Source organism: Tinamus guttatus, unplaced genomic scaffold, assembly GCF_059628265.1.
Source record: "Tinamus guttatus ecotype Peru unplaced genomic scaffold, ASM5962826v1 Tinamus_guttatus_pri_ptg001602l, whole genome shotgun sequence".
Lineage (NCBI taxonomy): Eukaryota > Metazoa > Chordata > Aves > Tinamiformes > Tinamidae > Tinamus > Tinamus guttatus.
The window spans coordinates 5,130,430-5,153,576 of record NW_028290136.1 but is presented as its reverse complement, the minus strand read 5'-3'; positions in this window follow the sequence as shown (position 1 = coordinate 5,153,576).

Below are 23,147 nucleotides of genomic sequence, written 5' to 3'. Positions count from 1 at the left end.
TGGAGATGTTGAAAGAGCTGAATGTTTGGCATACTCGGTTATGTTCAGCAGGCAACCAAGGAACACAGCAGACCACTAAAGTGGTCAGATTAGGGGTAGCAAAGCAGGTAGCAGTGGTGGACTTGTAACCTGCTTACTGCATGCAGATTTTATTTTCAATGGAAAATTATTTCTGCTTTGTATTAGGGAGTTATTTAGCAGTGTTATGAGTTCCAGAGATTCTGCTCTTCTGAAGCTTTGGCAAAGAAAAGCTATATTAAGTATGAGTTTGGGGTCTGTGGGCCTGGGCCTGAGGGCCACAAGGGACTACAATGATGAGAGGACTTCTGGCAACATTACACTTACTATGACTATGCCTAGCTTCCCGGCACTGTGTGGCCTCCTGGAATGCAGTCTTGCAATGTGCAGCACAATATCCTATAATATAAATGTAGTTCAATAATCCTGTAGGATCATATAAATGAATTGAGTTTGGTGCCTAAAAATACACTGAGGCAATTGAGCACAGACCTGCCCATAGCACCAAGACTGAAGGCCAAGAATGGGGTGGTGGGTGGAGGGGAAATGGCTTAAAGCTGTTTTTTACTTAAATGATTAGATCCCCTATGTGAGAAGCCAGAGATCCAGGCATTTGTCTGAAAAGCCCCCCGCAATGCAGAGCTATTATTCTCAAACCATTGGAATTGCAAGGCTCCTCTATCATTTTTTGAAAGCATTACCAGGTGATGTGATGACATAAAGATCTTCATTTGTAACCATATGCAGTGGATTCTTATGTTTAAATTATCATTTGCTCATTTGTAATTTTCCTTCATTTTGTTTGACTTCCTTTTTCTCTGGAGGGAAATGTGCACGGTTAGTGAATTTTTACAACCAATTTGTAGATTTATGCCCTGTAATGTGAAGAACACTGCCCTGGGATTTTCTGAGGTGAATATAGGCAGGTGTTTTAATCTTTCTTCTGTCAAGCATTAGCACCTCTGTTTCCAGATTCAAATATCCACCTCAATTCTTTCTTATCTCAGTAAATGCTCAGATTGTGGTAATATAGAACTGTTTCTAGTATCACTCTTTTAGCAGTGTCAGGAGTGTAGAACAGATTCACAAAGGGCAAATGAGCAGGCTCTTCTTCTGGAATATGGTTCAGCCCATGAAAGGATCCCCTCCCATCGTGTGACTTCACATCCCTCCAAATAAAGAGAGAAATATCAGTTTGCTTCCAGGACACCATCTTCCAGGACAGCACTTCAGCCCCTTCAATAAAACCGTTATTGCACTTTCTTAGTTATATTTTAAGAAAATCTAGTACCTTGGGCTCTTCAGGAGAAACACTTGCCAAGTCTCAGGGACCCCATATTCCTTGGCTGTCAGGTCTAGGGGATCCTGTGCATACACAGCTGCAGCAATGTAGTTGCTGTGAGGACTTCAGTGGCAGCCATTAAACCAGGCTACTGTGGGGTTAGACAGCTGCTGAGCAGCAATTTTTCAAGATATTAACCTTTTGAACTAAGAAAGCAGGTAGTCTCTATGTCCCTATTCACACCAATCCCAGATTTCAGTTGTCAGACTCATTAGACCATTTTGGTCATTAGAATACTAGGAAGAAAATATTTGAACCCAATGCCTTGCAAAGAAATAAAGCGTAATGGAAATGATTATCTCCAAATGTCCATTCCTACCAGAAGAAAAGGAAAAGGAAAAAGAAAAGGGAGCGGAAAGGAAAGGAAGCGGAAAGGAGAGGAGAGGAGAGGAGAGGAGAGGAGAGGAGAGGAGAGGAGAGGAGAGGAGAGGAGAGGAGAGGAGAGGAGAGGAGAGGAGAGGAGAGGAGAGGAGAGGAGAGGAGAGGAGAGGAGAGGAGAGGAGAGGAGAGGAGAGGAGAGGAGAGGCTCTGCAAATCTTTTGTGAAGTGAAACCAGCCTGCATCATCCAGTAGAATACTGTACTGAATATTCAGAATACTGAATAATGCATTGCCACCCATTCAGCTTCAGAACAGTCTTACTCTGTAATGAATATTTTTCCTTTCTGCCTTTGTGCAAGCATAACTTCCAATGCTCTGCCTTGCAGGTGAGGGCAGGGAGTAGAAGTGGCTTTGGTGCAGCATACCAAGCTGCAGGTACCAAAAGCCATGGAAGAGCATCATGATGTTGCAGGGGTGTGAATTACCAGCAAACCATGATTTCCGGCTGCTTGTGGTCAGCTCTTCTGCTGATGTTAAACGGATACAATGATTTACCTTCACTGAGGACTCATAGAGATGGAAAACTAGAAAACAAAGCTACTGTGGCCATCCCCGAGCTATCTTACCCATCAGTAAGGACTGTCCCACCTGGCAGATATTTCTGGTGCAAGAGCCATCTTGTCTGCTGGCCTCTTGTCTCTATGGTTTTGGGGGCAGTACACCTGCAACTGCAGAGGGTTTGTGGCAGTGGGACATCATGGCTATGTCTGCTCTAGGAAATGACTTCTCCACAGCAAGGGCAGGCTGTCTGCACCTCACCATTGAGGGTAAAAGACCTGAGGAGAAGGGAGGAGCGCCACAGGATCCCTGGTCATGGTGCTAGAGAAGGGCCCACTGCACTGCCAGGACCCGAGTGTGGTCCCACCGCCTCTGTGCAGTGGTGCTGATGCCTCCCCAGCCCCTGTGGCTCAGGGGCAGATCCCTGTCCCCATCCAGCAATACTCTCCTCTCCTGCACCATGAAAGGAGGAGGCTGCTTTGGGAGCCATTGAGTTGGATGATTATAGTAGTACTTCCAAATCATGAACTTTATGAAGAAATTCAAGAAGTTCTTGGTTACTCCTTTCAACTAAATCCTCCATTCCAATCATTAGATCATTCTGAAGAAAATATAGTCACAGTGGATTAAAATTTACTGAGGAATATGACATATTTATCCTCCTTCTACTGGTGAATTATCCAATTATCCATGAGCAGAACAAGATTTTTAGAGTTGCATTAATTATGTGAACTTATACAGCATAAAGCTGAATGGGAACACATTTCAGCCTATGGATTGTTTCTGAAATATTTATTCTGGCTTTGGCTTCAATACTTCATTGTTTCTTTTTTTCTTTTTTTTTTTTCTTCCTGTGGAGTTAGGTGATTGAAGAAACATAATTTCACTTCTGCTCCTTCCTTGCAATGACTTAGGAAAGGAAGAAATGAACCCCCAGAGATAGCAGGCTAATGGTGCCAGAGTCACACCACCATCCTTCACAAATGTTTCATTTCATTTTCTAGTCTGATGCCAATGTTTATGGAAAGCCAAGAGTTTGGCTGGGGATATGGCAGTCTTCAAAATACCTGTTTTTCTGATTTTCTGAATAGAGGTAGGAGGGCATACAGCTAATAGGTTTAGAAGATACTGTTGGGCAGATGCAGAATGGAAAATCTACAGAAAAATTATGCTCATGCACCTCCCTCAGTAACCAGTATGGCTGAACATTGCCACTTCCACAAGGTGCCAGTTTAAAAAAAATCACAAAAGAATAAAAACAAGAAAAAAATCCAAAGATTTGAAGAAGACTCAAAGGGCTGGGAAAAGCAAATGCAAGTTCTGTATTTGAACAAATGTTCTCATGGCTTCTGAATGTGTTTGTTCAGTGCTGATTTGATACTTTACATGACAACCTGATCTTGAAAAAGAAGAGATGAGGCTCTGATGGCTGTATCAAATCTATAACGGAGGGAAAGTTAATAAGGATATAGTGTACCCTGTAGCTCTTGCTTATTCATTACTAATATGCAGCTTGCCTGCAATGTTATCATGTCCCAGTCACCCTTGTATTATTAGGATTACATGAATAATGAAAAGCCACCTTTTGACATAGCTACTCAGCCTTCAGTAGATAGTCTCTGCAAATATTGGATTACCAGAACAGAGCCCTTTTAACGCATGAGATTCTAGTAGAACATCCTGTACCTAAATGGTTTGCAAGAGCTTTTGGAGCATTACCAGGACGTCATATATTCTCTCAGCAGAGACTGCTTAGAACTGCCCTGTCCCACACTAGCCCATAGCACACAGATCAAAATAATGTAGTTCCACAAGTTGCACAACATCTATATGCTTTTTGAAGCTCTTAGTAATAAGTTCTGCAGGAGACACTGTGCACTTCACCATACTGCATGTCTGTTAAATTCATTCCTTTTTTACTATCTGAGTGTTTATCCAGACAAAATATGAGATGTTGAAGGATATCAATATAATTGGGAGTAGGAAAGTGTTTTAGAACATGTGATTTGTGACCCTGGCAGAAAAGTTGCCATGAATCCCTTGTAGGGAAATAAGATTGTACTGCCCTACTCATCTACTCTGCTCCTTTGCCCAGAGATCCTCTGAGGACCACCAAGAGAACTGAGTATTGACTGGCATTACTATGCCTCCAGTTGAGATAGATAGAAATGTGCAGTGGGTTCTGATGACACCAAAGAGAGCTCAAAAAGGTAAGCAGGTGTTAAGGTCCTGAGGTGTGCCTGGGAAGGGGTAGGTAAAAGAAATATATTCTGGTCTTCTAACTTTAATGCAGAGCAAAAATGTCTGATGGGGCAGTAGTATAGAGATGTATTTGGCCATTATTATTGTGCATTTGTTTCCTTTTGGAAAAATGCCAGCCTCAAAGGAAAATGCAGTGAGTCTATAATATTAAAAAGGGGTGAGGTGTCAGAAAAAAGATTTAAAGAACTTTTTATGTATTCAGTATTCATGAAAAGCTTTTGCGCTACAAATTGTTCACCTCCCATAGACCTATTGCAATATCTCTTCCATTCTATCACTTATATTAAATATCTAATCAGATGATGCTGGTGGGAATCATAATTTTTATGTTTTTTCCTTTACTACAAAGATACATAATTGAATCACAGAGCAGAGTAAGATTTCACTTAACAACTGTGGTTAAACAACAATTTTCAAGTTAAGGAATTGTTATTCGTTCTTTACCCAAAGAAATTGGTAAAATGGTCTGCAAAATGTACCCTATGTTGTACTCCAAAACAAGAAGATCTCAAAATAAATAACAAAGCCCAAGATCTGGAATGAATTAAGTGATTCATGCTAAATAGCCAACTTTGATAGCTATTGAAAAAAAATGCTGTTTTCTGAGAAAGTATTGTAAATCCTACCCTGATCTTAAAAAAGGTTTGGAAAGAACAGCATATGCAATAGTAGCCTATTCAAGTTGTTTGTTGCAAGTGAACATAGTTTTCCACTGTAGTCCTGTGCATAGATATAAGCACATGTGAGAATCACCGTTTAAACAATGCGCATTTCCCAAAGTGCATCCGACTGATATTTCTGTGTGAGAATCACTCTCACTTCAATCTCAGTATGCAACTATTAGGCTTCTGAAGAAGGTCAAATCTGTAATTAAGCACAATTCCAAATGAGATACCTATATTTCTTCCCCTCTCTCTCCCTCCTTTGCTTTCTCCTTTGTATTCATTTTACCAGGATCTGTTCTGCACACAGAGTGCCTTGAAATAGCAGTGGATAATAAATGGCACCTCTCTGAGCTCTATATGACCATGAAGCATCTAAAAGCTGCAGATTTGGGTGCACATTATGACGGCTGATGGCTGGCAAAGAATAAAGGAAACACCAAATATATTTATAGACAAGAAAAGAATAAAGGAAACACCAAATATATTTATAGACAAGAAAGTGAGAAACAGATAAATACCTTCTCTCTCCAGAGAAGCACTAAACACTTAGTGCTTCAGAACTGAGCCTTGCTTTCCTCTTCAAAAAAGAGGAATCTGTCATATGCACTTGAGTACAAGCAAAATTTTTATTCTCTTTTTTTTTTCAGAAAATTGCCTTAAAACAACATCTTGTATTTGTTTCACTATGGTTGCTGTGTTATTTTGTCCCTCAACCAAAGCATTTGAAAGCTAGAACAGAGACTCAAGATTTATTGGAGTAATAAGATGTTTACAAGCAGTGGTCCAGGCAGAAATGAGTTAATCTTTCAGCCGATACTTCAAAAAAGTTTACTAAGCAGCAAAATGTCTAGCTAAGAAGGACTTATTGCTTTATGCCAGTAATTTTATTTATACAAATCTAAACAAATAAGCAGTTCTGAGAGGAAACAAACACAGTGATTTTACTCCCTGGTAGACTTCTGCAGAAAGAGAGAGCATATCTACACACGGAATTATGCCAGCAGAGTCACTTAACAACCCTGAGTAACTTAGTCTGGAGCAATAATAAACGTGGATGTTATGAGCCTGGAATGTGGGTGTCTTTCCCTGAATCAGTTTAAGTGACTTTCATGACTGATTCCATCAAGAAGAAAAAAAGAAAAAAGGAATAATCATATTGCCACATGTCTTTCTCCATTTTACTACTATCCCACTTTAAATTTACAGCTTCTTTTATTCCAGATGCATTTATTTGCATGTGCAGACAAGCCCTAGACTGTGAGGAATGGCTCCATTTTCACTCATGGAAATGGTCCTTCCGAGGAATTTTTTCTGGGTGTTAATATCACTAAAATCCAGAGGCCAAATTCTTGGCTCCATACTTCCCCTTTCTGCAGCATTCTGACGTGGCAAAGAGGCCATAAAGTTGATCCAAGAAGCCAGCTGAGCCTTTTCCCTGGCTCAGAGAGAAGCATCATGAAGACCAGGCTATTTCCACTGGAAAAAATGAGCCTCGTTTTCTTCAAGAAATGAATGCGCCGTAATGAAATTTTACAACCCTCATAATAAGCTCATTATCAAGACTGTGACAAAACATGAAAAATCTGAAAACTTCCAGTAGTATCATGCTAAACCACAAAATTGTGACCAGCTCTAATTCTGTATTGAGATGAGCAGTTGGTTTCAGATACAGGCTTGTTTAAACATTATATTTCATAACCACAAATCTAGCTTTTTAGCTGGAATTTGAATGCATATTTCATTGATAACTCATGACATATACCTGATTTGTATTTAACAAGTCTGTTTGCAGCTGATATTCTGAAAAGATCTGTTTTAAACCTGTGATCTGATGTTGTCATCCCATTACCAAATATACATCCCGTACCTGAACAGAATTGTTAAATAGTAATACTTTGACCTTTTACACTTTGGCTCCTTTTTTAGAGCAGCAGGCTCTAAAGTACTTTCTTAAAGCATTCGGAATGATTTGATGTCATCTCCCTTTGTACCTGTTAATGAGGTACAGAATAGCAAAACAGAGAGGGCAACCCATCTGCTCACTTCCAGATGTCAAAACTGGAGACCTAAGATTTAGTTTACTGGTGTAGTAATCAGGTCACATCAGGCATTTGAACCTTTTTAGTACCTTTCATTCTGTATAGCATAGTTCGGTGAGAATTGGACAGATTTTCTATCATCCAGGACATAGTTGAAACATGCGCTCATGTTTGACCACGATGATAAACAGCACTGTTAGAACAAATTTTGGCCTCCGAGTTCTCTTGATCAGTCTGTACTGCCATGACTGCATGTTAAAATATCCTCTTGGGTCATTTTTCTATATATGTCTGCTCAATGTCCCTATTTGTCCTGCAAAGGTGGACAAAAGAAAAGCCACTTGCGCTCTCAGACTTTAATAGGACAGGGAGCATGTGAGCTGCTGAGACTTGTGGCACGGTTGCCATGTCCAGGCAGATAGGACACAGACTTGACTGTCAGCCATGCCCAGCCTGGGAGTTTGTGGAGGACCATCTGCCGTATCTGCCATTGCATCCTGGCAAAGCAGAGCTTCTGAGCATCTTCAGGTTTCAGCAGACTTTTTAGATGTTTCTTGAACCGTAACTGTGAGAGTCACTGCATCACTCATGCACATCTTCCTACCCAGGTTTAGCTGTATTTGACAAGAGCAAGCCCTACAGCTAAATACTGTCAACTGGTGGTTAAAATGCACAGTCTCATTCTCCTTCATTTTTCTCCTACCTAACTTCTGCTGGAGAGCTTTATTGGGAAAACTACATTCACAGGTTTAGAGAGCAGACAGCTGGTGCAGGGCAAAAATCACATTTCTTCCAATAATTTTTCATTTAAAATATCTTCAATTTTCAGGCAGTTGCTACTGCAAGTGTGTGGGGCGGTGGGATAACGTGGTGGAAGGAATTAAAGAGCAAACTGAGGGTCTGGATGCTAAACGGAAATATTATAAATGTGAAATGAACAGTTCTGAATGCAGCCTTTGGCTACAAAAAAAAAGGTATTTGAAGCTAGGGATCCATTTCCAGTCCCACTCTGAGTCAGTACGTGTCACAACACCGAAAACGCATGGACGCAGTGATCGCAGTGTAACTAATTCAGTTGCTGGCAAACTACCTGGTACAATAGGCATGATCCAAAGTCCACTGAAGTCAAGGTCTCTTTCCATTGACTTTAAATGACTCTGGATCTGCACTCAAGGGACAGCGAGCCAAGCTCACCGCTGGAACAAATGATGACAACTCCATGGAAGCCAATGTAACTCTCTGCTTGTGCTAACAGTGAATCTGGCCTATAAACTTTGTTCTGCAGGGATCAGAGACTCCATAATTCATTCACTGATTCGGAAGGTAATTAAATTTTCATGACCATCAGCGTGTCAGCCATGGTCTGTACCCAATTACTTTTTGACTGTGCAACAGCTCTTTCCCTCAGTCATTGATTTAAAATGCTCCCTCTTTGTTGTTAAAACCGTCACAGTTTGCATACATGCTCAATTGCCTTCCTATTTAAAATGCTGATTAACCATTGAAGCCCTCCTTTTTACACAGTGGCAATATAATAAAATTGATTGTATGATTATGAGTCTGGATTTCATTTAGTAGAGTTTTGATAGGGAAGAAATGAAATCACATGACTTGTAAAAGGCAGAGTGGAAATAACTTTGGACATTACTAGTTCTAGTAAATGTAGCAGTAATTCTGTGTTGGCTTAATACTGGCCATATTCAATCCAGGAGTCTGAAATACAGAGGAACCCTTCAAGTCATTGTGTTTTGTATTTTCTCCATGAGAGGGTCCTTGTGATAAATCCCTTTCTCATTAATTCATGTAAGCAAGTCAAGTTAACTGTAATAACAACATTTATGGTTACAAGGCCTCTCATATAAAAATAAGCATTATCTAGGAGGATGTGAAATTCCTTCCCCTTTCTGATGTTTTATTTAAACCTGTAGACTGATTGACTCTTCTACTGGATTTGTTCATATTAGCAACCTGACCGCCTTTACCATCATCTGTAGACTGTGGTGAATAAAACGCTGCACAGCTTCACTGGCTGGATGGCAGAGCCCAGAGGGTCTTGATAAACGGGGCCGAGCCTAGTTGGAGGCCTGTGGTCAGTGGGATCCCGCAGGAGTCAGTACTGGGCCCAGGACTGTTTAACTTGTTCATCAATGGCTTGGATGAGGGGAAAGAGTGCACCCTGAGCAAGTTTGCAGATGATACAAAACTGGGTGGCATGGCTGACACTCCAGAGGGCTGTGCTGCCATTCAGAGGGACCTACACAGGGTGGAGAGCTGGGCAGAGAGGAACCTCATGAGGTTCAACAAGGACAGATGCAGGGTCCCGCACCTGGGGAGGAATAACCCCAGGCACCAGCACAGATTAGTTGTTGCCCTGCTGGAAAGCAGCTCTGTGGAGAAGGATCTGGGAGTCCTGGTTGACAGCGAGTTAACCATGAGGCAGCAGTGTGCCCTCATGGCCAAGAAGGCCAATGGGATCCTGGCCTGCATCAGGAGGAGCGTTGCCAGCAGGTCGAAGGAGGGAACCTGCCCCTCTGCTCAGCTCTGGTGAGGCCGCACCTGGAGTATTGGGTGCAGTTCTGGGCTCCCCGGGACAAGAGGGACGTAGAGCTTCTAGAGAGGATCCAGTGTAGGGCCACGAAGATGATTAAGGGACTGCAGCATCGATCTTATGAGGAAAGACTAAGCGAGTTGGGCCTATTTAGCCTGGAGAAGAGAAGATTGAGATACAATCTGATCAACATGTACAAGTACTTGAGGGGTGAATGTAGGGAAGATGGGGCCAAACTCTTCTTGGTGGTGGCCAGTGACAGGACAAGGGGTAATGGGTGCAAGCTGAAACACAGGAAGTTCCACCTCCATGTGAGGAAGAGAGAGTGCTGGAACAGGCTGCCCAGAGAGGTTGGTGGAGTCTCCTTCTCTGGAGATCTTCAAAACCCGTCTGGACGCCACCCTGTGCCACGTGCTCTAGGTGACCCTGTGTGTGCAGGGGGGGTTGGACTAGAGGATCTCTCGAGGTCCCTTCAAACCTTAACCATTCTGTGATTCTGTGATTTCCATCCTTTTCTGGATGGCTGAATGCAAAACCTTGATCCAGATGACAGATATCAAGCAGGTTATAGCTCTTTATGAATACATAAAATATTCATGTAAAATAATATATATTACATGTTGTCAAAAGGAAGTGGTAAAAGGAATCAAGGCCACAAAAGCACTACGAAATTTATTTTAATATCAATTTGGGCATAAGAAATTCTGTGTCAGTACAGAAAAATGAAATACGTTGAAAAGCAAAGGAATATTATATCTTTTCATTTTTGTTTTGTATTTTGTCCTTTGTTTCCATTTGTAACCAAAGGGGAAGGAGAAAACATATTAAAATTTGCACCTGCTCCCCTGTTCAGTTCAGAGAATTCTTCCTCTTCATTCAGACAGCAGACATATAAATAGTTAATCTAGCACTTGGCACATCTAGTGGAGCAGGGACCCATGGTAGAGGAAGGAACAAATCAGTGACGGGTGGAAATCTCTTAAAACACTAATAAAAAGGTAGCCCAAATGTTTTTTGTAAAGATGATCATCAGTAAGCTGGTTACAGTTTAACAGCTGTATGGGGAGTTGTGCTAGAGTGATTAGGTTTAATTAATATAGAGTAGTTTATCAGAAAGAAATGATTCAGCCTGGTAATTTCTCAGTCTTGACTTCAAAAAGGGGAAGATGCATGCTCCGGCATGGTTTTGCATCATTTCCTGTTCTTCTCATTGTTTGAACAGGAATGAGGTCTTGATTGTTCTGTATATGATTGAAATGCTTGGAACTGAGCTAGCTAAAAAAGTCAGAATGATAAATGAATATATTTTAAAAATGAAGAGGCTTTCAATCTACTAGAGTCTTTATAATTTTAATTGTAGCAATATCAGTCTATCTTGATAAGGTTTTACATATAGAATATTCACAATTCAAATTAAAACCTACCTCCTGTTTCAGCTACATGGTGCACTACTCTGTCTACATTTCTGTCACCTACAAGGTGGCACTGCAGGCTGTATGTGGCACACTTCTTCAGGAGCACAAAGCATATAAGCAAATGGGTGGGGATGATTAAAAAATTGAGCTGAATTGAGCCATTTTAAAATGCTCCATTGAAGGTTAACACTTAATCTCTCACAATATAGGTTTAGATAGGAATAATGGCATAGCCCTGCCTGTAGTTGATGCCTTCTGTTGATGATTTCACGTGGGTGACATAGCCCTAACAAGGAAGATGTGGCCTCCATGACCATGGAGGCAATATCAGGGTGCAGGTGTAGGTTTTTTCTACTGCTCTCAGTGATTTTAAAGCTTGATGGTTTTAAACAGATAGCTTGAACCTTCATGTCTTCAACCTCAAACAGCTTTCTACTAATCCTATTATTTCACTCCAAGGGCAAGTAATACGTCACACCGGCTTTGGTAACAGCTATATTGTAGTCAGTTTTCAGACTCAATGTCTGAAAAGAAGTCTAAGAAGTCTTTCTAGCAGTGATTTGATGAGACTAGTGAAGTCTCATGTGCTTAAGAAAAGCCCCCAGAGTATGGAGTGGTGTTGGGAAATATTTTTCATGCCTGTGAAGAGTTGGCTGGAATTTCTAATCTGCAGCTTTCCCACAGCTGCAGGCACCCCTCCAAAATGGGTCTGTCTTGAGGTATTTATAACGTGTCTGTCACCAGGGTAGCCAAGCGCCACATGAAAATGCAGCACCCAGGTTTGCAGCTGATGCAGCTCATCATCATACTTCTCTGCCATGTTCCCCACCCTGACATACTTTCTACAGTGTTTGCTACAACTGACCTTGTTGCAAAAGCTTTCTCCTCTGAAAGTTCGCTAATGGGGATGGTACACAAGCTTCTTGTCCTGCCTACCTCCTGCTCCTGCCCATCTCCTGCCCTGTAGTGATGCATCTTCTTAAGAGAGAAAACACCTTGGCACAGGTGAATATTTTGCCAGTACATAGCATTGCACTTGGTCCTACAAAGACATGAGTTGAAATATTTCTCTTCTTTTCCTTCCAAATCTAGGCGTTTCAACCTGAGCTAACTATCTAATATCCCAATCGGCCATTTCCTTTCCATTTTGTCTGTGGTCTTCATTCCCTCCTGTGTTCTGCCCAATATTTACTTGTGGGGAGCAATCTTATCTGAAACATGAATTTTTTGGTCTTCAGAGTAAATATGCAGCTTGGACTGCTAGTAAATTATCTGTGAACTAGCTGATAAAGGAAGATCACTCCCAAGCAGCTCTGGTCTGATCCAGATCTGAAGCAAAGGTAAAGACCTGGGTCTCCAGAAAGCAGCCAAAGAATTCTAACATTTGCCCTGTCTAACTGAAATATACATCTCTGAAGCAGTTGCTAGGCAAACTCACCTCATACCCTTATAAATCAGCTCCACCACTGAGTTTCACACACATACTCATGTGTCTGAAGTTTGACATTCCTGCAAAATACTGAAGGGAAAAATACTCTAAGTGGCATATGAATTACAAATAGCTTAATATAGTGAAGTTGCCCTGTGCCTGTCCACCTACTCAGCCCATATAGGAGGGACTTTTTGAACTTCAGTGGTTGGCCATGCCTTTTGTATAGGTCCTCTGGAAAGGACAGGGCTTTTACTACTTTGAGTAGCTTGTTCCACTTTGAGCATACTCACTGGGATCTCATAGAGGGGAGAAATCCAAGAATAGGAATCTTAGACAAAAATGTCTAATATTCCATTTCTTTTCTCTTCCCTGAGGTTTGAAATCTGGAGAAATCTGGGGTGGTCTAGCAACAGCCCACCTACTGCTCCATTCTAGCTCTGCCTCTTGAACATTTGCTGTAGCTTCAGAGGGTTGCAGACCACAGGGCCAAATTCTGCCACTGATTTTCCATGTCTTCCCTAGATAGCAGCCTTGTTAACTTCCAGTATATTATCCACAAAACAAACAGCTACTTCCACTCATCTGGCCTTCAATAGCCATGTTACATGCTTCTCTTGCCCACACACTGGTCCATAGAAACTATCATGCAAAATTCCAGAATTCCTGAGTGTTCTGAATGGATAAAGGAACTGAGTTTGCATCCAGGTTAAGCTTAGATTTGGTTTGTGGCTCAGAGTTGACCCAGGACTGGGTCACTGGGTTCCTCTCATTTAGGATTCTTACCCAAACAGTTGCTGTCCTCAGGTTGTGACACACATAACACAGAGCTGGGATCCTGAAGGATGCAGAACATCCCTTTGCTGATACATCGATCACTGATCTACTGATTTCCATGGTATGACCAGAAGGCCTTGCAGGCAAGCCCTAAAAACAAGCAAGCTTTATGATTTTCTACATTTGATCTTGAACATCAACCACTGCAACAACCTTGGTTGTGGTGATCAGAGCACCAAAAAACCTTGAAATTCAAATGACGTGATTTCTAGATGTCATGTGATTTCCAGACTATGTCCAAGACTGCACTTTGTCCTCCTTTAACTATGGGAAAGGGAGCTCCATAAGCACTGCTGGTGTCTTGTGGCATGCTTGCTGCAGTGACCAGGGCAATGGGACTTGTGAATGATGGTAGATAAGATTCATTGCTTACTCTTAGAGCTTCGTATTTGCTGCTTGGAGACTTATTTCCTCAACATCCTACAAAAATATACTTTAAAAGTAGGTGAGACCTTTAAAACTAGTGAAGGGTGACATCTCTCTTAGCTTATAGAACAAATGCATTTTCTGTAAAGAAGAGCAAAGCCTCTCACAGACCAGCATCTTCAGATGAAATATGTGTCAGATCCTCCTAGCTGATGTGCTCCAGCATTGCTGGGAACAAATCTGTTTGCTCTTTTATCTGCACAGTGTACTGCACCACTTTTCCATTCATTCCATTGCTGATCCAAAAGGGAAAGAAGCCAAACCTTTCACTTTCCCGGTATTTGTTAAAGTCCAAGCATTTTATTTGAAGACTCTGAGCATATAATTGTTTAAAGTCTTAAATGAGATATCGATGCTGCCAGACATCCACTCAGAAACCCAGAAACTGCAAATCAGGCCATTAGAAATGTTAAGACCTTCAAAAGCAGGAATATATCCTCCTCTCTCCTCTCCTCTCCTCTCCTCTCCTCTCCTCTCCTCTCCTCTCCTCTCCTCTCCTCTCCTCTCCTCTCCTCTCCTCTCCTCTCCTCTCCTCTCCTCTCCTTTCCTCTCCTTTCCTCTCCTCTCCTCTCCTCTCCTCTCCTCTCCTCTCCTCTCCTCTCCTCTCCTCTCCTCTCCTCTCCTCTCCTCTCCTCTCTTTTTTCTTCTTCCTTTCTCTCTCTCTTTCTTTCTCTTTCTCCTTTTTTCCCCTCCTTCTGTTCTTCAGAATTAATATGTTAAAGTTTTTATCAGAACCATTAGAAGAAGATAAAGTGTTGTTGTTGTTTTCCCAGTGGAAGCTGAGACTCAGCTATGGGAGACTTTTAGGTCAGTTGCAAGTGTCTGCATCATTGACCTGTCATAGAAACTTCAGATATCAAAGAGAAATAGCAAAGTTTCCACTGACATAGAAGCTAGGCTGGCATGACATTTATTTTACATCCTTTTAGTTCATATCTGGTGACAGCAATTTTATGGCTATTTTTATTGCTGTTTATTGTCTATGTTACACTAACACCTAGAAGCCCTGGCCAGACTCAAGATGCTCATGAACACGAGAAGGAGCAATCATTATCCACAGGAGTTAGAGTCTGAGAGGTCGAGATGAACAAAGAGAGGAAGAAAGGAGAGATTATCTCTCTCCCCCCTATTTACAGACAGACACTGCTCAGTGCAGCACGAGGAAGAGACTTTCCCACGCTACCTCCGGAAGTCCGTGCCAGAGCTCAAACTGAACCGAGATGCTGATTTCCAGGCAACTGCCTTAATCATGAAGCCTTCCTTTCCACCAAAAGCCAAAGAAATCAGCGCAGCAAAACGCACACAGCAACCTGAAGTGACCTGCCACCAGATTAGTTGTCAGCGTGATCCACCCTGTCCCCTCCGTTTGTGTTCCTGCCGCAGGGCAGTCTCCCAGGGGCAGACTGGGGGCTTTTTAGGGGGTAGCTGACCTGGGGAGTCCCCTAGGACCAAAGGACAGGTTGCATTAGCACAAACACTGTAGAGTGAGTTGTATCCTGAAGGTGGCTTTAGGACTTATCCTGATAAAGATCATGGAGATACATCACCAGTGCCAATATCCAGAATAACCTGCAGGCGCCTGTGCTGTGTACCCCTCCACATCCAAGAGGCTCTAGGTATGGTCTGTGGCATTCGCTGTTAGCCCTCAGGTGTTTGTCTTGGGTAAGGAGGAATAAAAAACATGAACTTCATTTATTGGAGCATGACGGGAACAAAGTACACATAATGTCATACACATTAAAAGTCAACACATAGTGCAGAAATAACTCAGAGCTGGCACAATATTACATTGATTAAAAATCTTTGATTTGCTGGTAAACTTCCTGTATTTTAAGGAATTCATGTAGCCTTATCAGAACACAGCCTAGGGGTGCTTAATCACCTTCCACATACCCGGCAAAACTATCTAATCTGTAATTATTTAATGTAAATAAATTTTATGGCTCCCAATTATAAGTTATTGAGTAATAAATCTAATGACATTATGAAAGTTCGTAAGAGAGACCAAATAAATTCCATTGTAGCCCAGGAATGGGTACTCTATATATTATAATACAAAGGTGCCTGTGGAAAAAAAATAGACAAGAAAGTTACCTGGAGTAATATCTGAGTAAGATTACTTCAGGCTATACCAGAAATATAATGGGCAGTGATTTCAGGTTCTTGTGTCACGTCTCCAGTGCATTCAAAATTGTGTTTTAGTGGAGCTTCAGTTGACAGCGCCCAGTGGGAGATGCGCACCAACTCCCTTGCACAGGAGGCTTGGAGCCTTGGGTGCCTGGCTCTGTGAGGAGGCTCTAGAGCCTGGGAAGGCCCCAGGAATGGCCTCGGGGAGGGCACAGCCTCCCCCCTGCTCCTCAGACCTCCCTGCCACACACCGCTGTCACAAGCCGCTGCCTTCGCCAGTTGCACAGCGCTTGCTCTTGAAAGGAGAGCAGAGGTTTGCTGTTTGCTTTGGAAGGCTTTTACACCCCGTTTTGTTATTACAGATCACACACAAAGTACAGTCATCTGAGTCGATTTTCTTCTGTTTCCTACTCAGGTATTTTTCTCGCCCTGATACCGATCTTGGTGGCTGCTCAGCTGCCCGCCTCAAAAATATGCACCCTTTCGCTTCTGCTCTGTTTTCTCCTTTCCCAGGGTTACCAAGGCAGAATACTGCATTAGTGAAGAGACAGGCAACTCAGTCTTTGTGGCATTGTTCAATTTAGTACCTCTTTATAGTCTTAATCTTGGTGCTCTGTAGACATATTTCTTGAACCTTGATAGAAGCTACTATATATATATATATATATGTAACTGCATGAATAGCCAAATATTTTTCAAATATGCTTTGATTCTCCTCGAAATGCTCTGTGAGACTGGGCAAAGGCCTCTTCTGGGAGCAATGCACCTTTGAGTCTTGCACAAGATAAAGGTGAGACATGTCTAAGACATGTCTGAGAGGCATAGAGTTCACTGGTGAGCTTCTCACAGCACAGGGCAGTGATTCAGTTTCATACAGGGAAAAAATGCTGCTTTTTTCTCTTATTCTGTGCTTAAGGCATCATTGCTCAGCTGGGCAGCTTGGCAGGAAGATAGCCTTGAGGACCTGATGTGAAGCACACACTACACAGAGCAGAGCTCTGTGTGCACGGTCTGTTCATTGTCATGGATTTCAAAGACTATGTCAGCCTGGGAAAAAAACATCAAAACCAAGTGCATCTGTAACACTCTGATGACGTATCTTAGGCCTTCAGTATCAAACAGGCTTTGTCACTCCAGTTCTGCATTCAACAGGAGTGTAATTCCATCACAAACATTCACCCTTTTTCTTTCTGTCTTCAAGGGAATGTCATTTTCCAAAAGAGCATTAGCCCAATGCAGAAGACGCCAAGAGAGTTGTCTGTGTTTTTCTTTAACATTTACATATTCCTTAACAAATCTTTGAGGTGTCCAAATGATGGCTAAGCGATGTTGCTCTTTAGACCAGGCAGATATAACAAGACAATAGCACAATTTCTGATCTGATGCCAAACTGAAGGGAAAAAGTTGAGTTTATTGGCTTTATTGGTTAAGAACAACATTTGGAAGAGTGTGCAGCTATTCTGCATCTGCTTTGGGCTGGGGTTGCAGAACTTAGCCAGCACTTTGGTGAGCTCCTGGTTTCTCAATGCACATACAGTACTGCACAGTGGCATCAGTAAATGACACTTCAGTTAAATTACAGTTGCTTAGGAAATGTCATTCTTTTTAAACAGTGACATGGCCATCTGCATTCCTATGGCATCCCAACTTATCATGCAGGCCAGAGCAAGACCATATCCCTCAGTATAACACCATTAGCCCATAGAAGCACTAGCAATAAGAAAAAGCTGTGACATCTCTGCTTTGCAGTACTGGCTTCCACAAGCATCCACAGTCTTGAGTCCAGCATATAATCCCTAGCTTTGAGGTGGAGACATGTCTCCTCTGGTGCCAGTAACTTTCCCTTGTAAATCTAATATTCCTCTATAGCAGAAAGGGTGTCTCTAGAGCTACACTGTGAAATCAACTGCAAGAGAAATGGCGGGCGATTTCAGCCTTGTCACCCACTGTTCCAAGTGCTGGAAATACCTCACTATCTTCATGTGCCGCAATACAAACATAGAGAAGTGAGGATATTAAAAAAATAAATAAAAATAAAACCCCTGAAAGTATGAAATATAAACACAATCTTGCACACAGTTTTTCCTCTGGGAAAGGAAAAACAAACCGCATGCATCATATACTACTAATCATGTGATGTAATGTACTCCTGGAAGGCACACAGCTTCTGGGAGGATAAAAGCTGTATGTAAAAAACGTATGGATAGTGGAACAGCCTGGTCACCACTGCTCACTAAATTCACAGAGCTTCATTAAGCTGAAGCAGATAATGGAAAGGCATTTCTGGTGTTTTGTTTGTTTGTTTGCTTGTTTCCTTTTTGTAAAATGGAATCAAACCTTCAGACAACAAGAAAGGTATGTGAGATACATCAGGAAAGCAACTCTTTCTTATCCTCTCTTTCACAGTTTTTCCTCTGGCTCTTTAAAGCAGTAACACACGTTAAAGAAAAGAAAATAATAACTCAGAGAAATCATGACCCTCCTAAGACTCACTGCAGAGTGTGCGCCAGCAGGAGTCACGTTTGGGTTGTCTCACACTGGCCTGTAGCAGACTCAGGAATGATGAACTTCTGCTCTTTAAAGGCAACAGGATGAGAGCCCCAGCACAGCTATCACCCCCAAGCAGGCACAGTGCTCAGATAATGACACTGCTGTGGCAGCTGAGCCCTCCCATTTCCTCTGGTGAATAAACACCTCTGCTTCCTCTTGATTCTCCCAACAGATATTTGGCTACCAGTTTTCTCAATTTCCTCATGAGAGATGAAGAAAAGTCTAGGTATTTCCCAGTTGCGCATATCCCCCCAATTATAACCTTGGCATGCATTAGGAAATCATTTCCCCTTTTATCAGCTAAACCTTCACACAAGCTTCCCCTGGCTCCTTTGCTGGCAAAAAAAAAAAAAAAAAAAAGGAGAGATCACGGGTTCAGCATCTACTCAAGAAAGGGCACAGCATGCTGAAATGCTCCTCAGAGATTGACTTGATTGTAAGTTTAAGTCTAAATCCATCAGGAAGACATTTCTCAGTATTTATCCCATCCAGTCTTGATGACTCAACAGCAATTCATCGTTTCCCATCTCAGCTCACTTCTGCTGCCTTCTCCAAAAGGGTGAGACATCAGAGACATTGCTAAAACCTTCTCATGGCAAACCTATTCCACTACTGTCAGTAAAGCCAAGGACAAGTCTGATTTTGTTCTTTCCTAGCGTGGCAGAAGCAAGCTGAAATCCCTGTAACTCATCACCACCTCTGGGCACCTCAGCTCCCCCCGTCGCCAGGTCGTGAGGCGCATGCCCTCTCCCTAGCTGTTGCTCTGTTTTCAACACGCTCACCTTTGTTACAAGCTTCATCCTTCAGGGATGTGAATGTGCTACCACAGTCAGCATTGCCAGGTTAGACCAGAGCAGTTTTCTTTTTGTCCCCGTGCGGTTTCAAGGAGTGGGAGAAGGACTTCATTTTATGAATAGCAAGGACAGGATGCTGTGCAGTTTTTAGCCTTTTGTGTATTGAAACCATGGTGTTCACAATGGTGTGTTTCAGAGTTAACGTCCCTCAGGAGGAAAACACACCGGAGGAAGCATTTCCTGCTGTGGGCAGTTGACAGCTGGTGCTGAAAAAGGGCTTCTCAAGTGATGGAGAAGAGGCTATTTTGGGGAAGGCTGGTGACATTATTTTACTTGTCTTGTCAACAGCGTTGGCGGTTACCATAACACAAGTGCAGTGATAGATCAAAGCAGAAAGATGACTGAGGCTGAGAGCCTCAGGTCACGATTTGTGCCCGCTGTGCACACACAGATACCCTCACTCACCCTTCTCATGCAGGGGCAGCCGTCCCTCATCTGACAAATGTATTTTCAGAACAAGGATAGAGAAGAGAGGGATGTGTGGGCACAAAGATATGCAGAAAATCATGTGCATAATATCACATATGGTCTAAGTCTCTGGAGAACTGTGTTAGCCAGGGCAAGGATTGATGTAGCATAATGCAGAAGAAAGAAAGAAAGAATGTCAAGCTATTTCTGTGGTACAGACAGGCCTTAATAGAGCAGGGATTTCACAGGACATATTTCTGAAAAGAGACACAGACAAATGGAAATGTAAGGGCCAAGATTAGGGCAATACTGGGGAAGTTCTGAGCAGCTTCAGCAGATAACTGAGTCTGAGAAGAAGAAACAACTGAGTACATTCAAAGAGATTCAACTGCTGAGCACTGAGCAGAACTACAACAGCCAACATCTCAGTGGACAGCCACCTTGGGACATCTGAAAGAGGTAAAAATAAATACTAATTTCCGCTAAGTGGTAGCAAAACTTTTTGTTCCTTGGAGCAAACCAGAAAGGAATGCGTCTAATGCAAATATGTATTTCTAGCCAGTCACCACCTCCACAAAACCAGTGGTACGGGTTAATCCAACAATAATATCATTTATTTTGGGAGAAGAAATTTAAAATGAAGGTTGTACAATTCTACAGTTGCTACGAGTGGAACTGGATTAAGCTTTTTTCAGAAAACTGTTTTTAACCAGAAAAATATCCAAATATTTTGGTGAATTCCTGTCAAGATCATTGAACTACTACAGCCAAAAGGGAGTGAGAAGAATATGGTTAACCATCAAAATATTTAAGTTCAGGACTTTCAAACACAAATATTCATTTTTCCCGTCTGAAACTATGTGTAAATTTCTCAAAATAGCTCTGCACGTATTTTTAAGATTAAGGGAGATGGCAGGGGTTTCTCTCTTGAGTCATTTATTTGCACTGTGTGGGGCAGCTATCCTGGTGGGACAAAGGGGCTTGCAGAGCTCCAGATAGGGCTGCCTGGCATGTCATGTACCTCATATTAGAGGACAGCTGCATAGTCTCCTTTTGTTCACCCATTCCCTGGCATCGTGACTATTGTCACTTCATGTAGCTTCAGCTGACACGGTGAATTTGACAACACAGATGAGCTTGCCTTTTGTGTTGCTGTTCCTTGTCTCAACCTTGATTACTTTAGCATGCCCCACATGTTAAGACTTCAGTGCCCCACAACTAACACTTGCCCATAGCGCTACTGCCAAGGCAAGCTGGATGTCTTTTCTCCTTCTCTTTGTAACATTTCCTTTATTGCAAAAGGGCCATGCAGACTTTGGGAAAAAAAAAAGAAAAGGGCAGCAAGCTGAATGTTTACTTAATTGTTGGTCAAGAGTTGGCTCCTGTGGAAACTTTGGCCAAACACAGTGCTCTAAAACATAGTTCCCTTCTACAAGGGTGCCAGAAAACCAGGGGGCAGGTGGCAGTTCTTGAACAATAGTCAATTACACTTTTTAGGCAAATATTTGCTCATGCGTCCAGACAATAATGTCTTGTGGAAATGTGTTTGCACAATGTCCTTGACAAAGGCTCGTCTATTAACCTGGACACAATTGGGTACAGCTCTGGAACAGAGCTTAACAGATGAACTTCTCTGTTCAGACAACAACAAAATAACCTCATGCATCCAACTCTGAGCAAAACAACCACTACATATTACTTTCACATGAGGAAAATAATCCTGTCGAAGAGAATTTACTTTAACTTATAAAAGCAGCCAACATGAACTGTTGTGCTGAGATCTATAATTCAGCTCCTACAATTCTAATGTGCTTCCAGCCCAGCCTTGGCCAGGCGGCCCACGGATGGACTTGTGAAGCCCCTGCAAGGTGCCTATGTGGTCATTTTGCTGTCCGTGAATTTTGCCTGAGCTCAGAGCAGCAGGAAGCCCACGACTGCCTCAGCACAGGGGTGTTTCCAAACATCCTCTGCCCTGCATGGGGCTGGCTTTGCTCCGCACTGCACTGACCAAGCCGGCACAGATCCCCACTGGGGTGCCCTTCATGCAGTGATGACAGCGGGCCCTTGTTTTGGGAGCTTTGGGATGTGTATGGCACATTCCAGCATTGCTGGAACACGTGCTGCTAAGCAATAACAGCAGAGCGCAGTGGTGCCTGAACCTGCAGTGGGAACCACTGCGGAGGGTTTATGGACTGGGCCTGGATAAAGTTTAGCTGCATTTTCTGTATTTATGTTTGGTTTTGGGGTCACATAAAACGAATGGTCTGCAGTGGGGCAGTGGGGCTATCAGCCAGAGATGTCCAGGAACTTTAAGTTTAGCCCTTCGGATAGTGATTAATCAGCCACAAGGTGATCCTCTTCCCCTCCAGTGAGTTCCTTAATAAGTGTTTTTTTTTTTTTTTTTTTTTTTTTTCCTGAGTGTTTACACTAGTACACAGTATTTTAGTATTTTTCTGGACATTTTGGCTGAATAAGTTCCAGCAGCTGCTTTACACACACGTGTTCACCGCATCTTGATGGCGATTCAGCATCCACGAGGTGTGTGAGTCAATTCAGTCATGTGGGATTGTTTCTTACTCCCTGACTAAAGAACTGGCACTTATACAGGAGAGAATATGATGTTTGCTGTAGACAGTTAGTAAAAAAGTAAATAAAAGGCAATACTTACAGCAGTGACTGAAAATTTAGTGCAACCACACATTTGTGCTAAAGCTGATGTGACAGAAGTTTTCTAGCTTTGTCTGGGAATTCACAAAAAATTAAGGACCCTTCCCCATGTTGCCAAGCTCATTGCAGGAGTAGCTGGATGAAATCCTATGGTCTGTGTTACTGCAGGAGGTCAAACAAGATGAGCTACTGGTCCCTGCTGACCTCAAAACTATGAAGCCAGGAGTCGCAGAAAACCAAACTCGCTCTGTTTGTTCGTTAAAAAAATATTTCAGAGCCAGTTGTTTAGCTTTTATCTCTCTTGATGAGCTGTTGAATTCCTGCTGCAGCATTCCTGACAGTAAAATAACACTGGTAACTGTTTCATTGCAATCATTATCTTAGACCGCTTCCCCTCCCAAAACTTTATTCCCCATATCATTCCAAAGCCTATTTTTCAATGGGAAGAAAGCTCTAAAAACTTCTTTCTTGTCTGAATAAAAAGTATTGCTACTATGGGACACTAAACTCAGGTTTACACGGTGAAGACCACAGAAGGAGACACTTAAAGAACAACAGATATAATGGGAATTGTACTTTCTTAGTTATTACAGTGCTTCTCCTTTTCTTCCTTTAGAGGTTTTCATAGGTTAGATCACACTGCCTAAGCCGGACTCCCTGTCCTGACCACTAATGCACTAA